Here is a 3,028-nt window from a genome sequence, read left to right as displayed (position 1 = left end):
ACTGGAAAATAACCATCTCATAAAAATACGGTAATTTTCCATAATTCAAATACAGTTTTTTGCCCTAACTTTACATGAGATTTTGCTTTTTTTTTTTTCCTTTTTAATGTTTAAAGAACATTTTCATGTATTAAAACAACCAAATTACCTATAAATAATAAATATATTATATATATATATATATATATATATATATATATATATATATTATATTATATATATATATATAATTTTCAGTGAGACTCAGTTGTCCAATCCACTGATAAAAACTGTATTTGGACAGTTTATCAGGTGCTTATACATGTTATACATTCACAAAAATACATTTATTCACCATTTTGTTGTGAAACCTCCTGTAATTACACAAGATATTTGTCAATTAACAACAAGTCTGGTTAAACTGACAGAACAAATACTTGTTTTACGGTTAATTGTCAGTAATTTTATATCGTTTAATTAATTTATTTATTGTTCACAGTATTAAATTTTAAATAAACAGTTTAATCTCATAAATGGAAAAGAAATATTTGTGAAATTATGATACATTTGCAAATGTATTTTAACTGTATTTTTCTGTGAAAAAAGAAAAAAAATTCTTTTAAAAAATTGAAATTTTACGGTTATTCACAGTTAGTTTTTTCATGTTATTTTACATTTGACATGTAAAATCACAGTCTATTTTTATAATTTCATTGATATTTTCCTGTATCTTAAAAATACAGGAAAAATCTGTAAATAAACAGTGAAAATTCTGTTACAAAATTCTGTCCTCACGGTTAGTTTTATACCGTTAAATTCTAATTATCATGATACCATGTTTGATTATCGCACTTTGAAACTAATGGTACTGCACGTTTCCTGGAGAAGCAGCAGCGTTCCAGGTGCTATCTATTTATCTGTCTGTCTGTCTGTCTGTCTGTCTCTGAAAAAGAAACTCAAACAACTCAAACTTGATCTGTAAATGGTCAAACATTGGCCATAAGGTTCCATCTTTAATGCACATGTGTATATTTGATTGTTTATATGTTAATATTTGAATGTTTCCGCCAACAGAAAGTACATTGTGGCTATTATTTAATTTTATTTATTTGGTTATTTGTTTGTTTGTTTTTCAAAATACAACTTGGTTAAATTATTTCATTGTGTGTATTCGTACTTTTTGAACATTTTGAGCACAGTTTCAACTAAAAAAGCACTTGGAGAGCGCAGATCACTGCCCACCCGATCACTACCGAAATTTAATCATTTGTTCCTTGTGCCAGTATCAACATTTCCAGAAATTTTCAGCCAAATCCGTCCATAACTTTTTGAGTTATCTTGCACACAGTCAGACAGACAGACAAACCAATGCCGACAAAAACAGAACCTCCTTGGAGGTAACAATACTGGGATAATAATGTTAACCATGATAATTGTGGTCACAATAACCATGATATGAAATTTTCATATCGTTCATCTCTACTTATGTGACAGACTGAGCATCAGGAAAGACCAGAACACTGACCCTGGCATGAATGGAGGCTTTGACCACATCAGGTCCAAACAGACCCCACCAGGTCCAAACAGACCACACCAGGTCCAAACAGACCCACCAGGTCTAAACAGACCACACCAGGTCTAAACAGCCACACCAGTCCAAACAGACCCCACCAGTCCAAACAGACCCCACCAGGTCCAAACAGACCCCACCAGGTCTAAACAGACCACACCAGGTCTAAACAGACCACACCAGGTCCAAACAGACCCCACCAGGTCCAAACAGACCCCACAGGTCTAAACAGACCCCACCAGGTCTAAACAGACCACACCAGGTCCAAACAGACCCCACCAGGTCTAAACAGACCACACCAGGTCTAACAGACCACACCAGGTCCAAACAGACCCCACCAGGTCTAAACAGACCACACCAGGTCCAGACAGACCACACCATGTCCAAACAGACCCCACCAGTCCAGTTGAACACTGTCAAAGCTTCCATTTCTTCTAAAGGGGTGGAATCCCTCCAATCTGTTCAAACATTTTCTCCACATCATGTTCATTCAATACGCTAACCGCTACTTAACGGTGCTTGTGAATCTAGAGCGGCAGAGTGAACACCAGGCCGTCATCTGGGCCCAGTTCCGGTTCCGTGCGGGCAGCAAACGTCGTACCCCCTCAAATACAATTTCTGAAGGTAGGGGAAAGGAAATGAGGTGCACAACAACGGGAGATGAGCAGAGTCGAACTGGTTCCATGTAGTGGAAATGTGGTGATACAGGAATTAGTAAACAGTCTTAGTTTCACTTTCACTGTACCCCCCCCCCAAAACCAGGCCGGTATCATCTGTTATTATTATTTGTACATACTGTATATGTTCTATTTTCGGTGCAGGATGGAAATATAAGACAGTTATGTGACACACCTGTATGTACTCTTTTAATTCCCTCAGCCAATGAGAATCAATAAACAAAATTGATAATGGAATCGGAATTGTTAAATTCTTTTATCAGTTCCCATCCCTAGTCATATCCAATGACCATGAAAAGATGAAGAACTGTATTTGACACCAATTATTGACATGGATTAATAGGATTAGTGGATCAACAGGTATTAAACAGTTCAGATCAGTAGATGGTTGTGGTCGTTGTCTGGGTCTTTAAGGGTTAAAAGAACAAAATGAGTGACTTTAATGTTTGGAACCCAGTGTATAATTTTACCCTCGATTCTGAACTGGACGTGTTCGTCTGCTCCCTGTGGTTCACTTTTTTCTTTCCTACACAGATTGTTCGTCTTCCTTTTTGAAGCCGCTCTGCTCGTCCTCAGATCAGAAGTTTCTCTCTCTCTCCGTCTTCTTCTGTTTCTTCTGTGTCTGTGTCAGATCACAGAATCTGCACTAGTCCAGTGAGAGAACCACCCCCACCCCCCCACCCCTCCGCCTTTATTCACTCTCTTCATTTGGGGGATTTTGCTAAAGAGTTGTGGGTTTAATCTGAGTGACTGTGGAAAGAGAGGAGAGCGAGGGGGCGAGCGAGTGGGTGGAAACGAAGGG

Source organism: Sphaeramia orbicularis, chromosome 14 (assembly GCF_902148855.1).
Source record: "Sphaeramia orbicularis chromosome 14, fSphaOr1.1, whole genome shotgun sequence".
NCBI lineage: Eukaryota > Metazoa > Chordata > Actinopteri > Kurtiformes > Apogonidae > Sphaeramia > Sphaeramia orbicularis.
The sequence above is the reverse complement of the archived record's forward strand: the minus strand, read 5'-3'. Positions refer to the sequence as shown.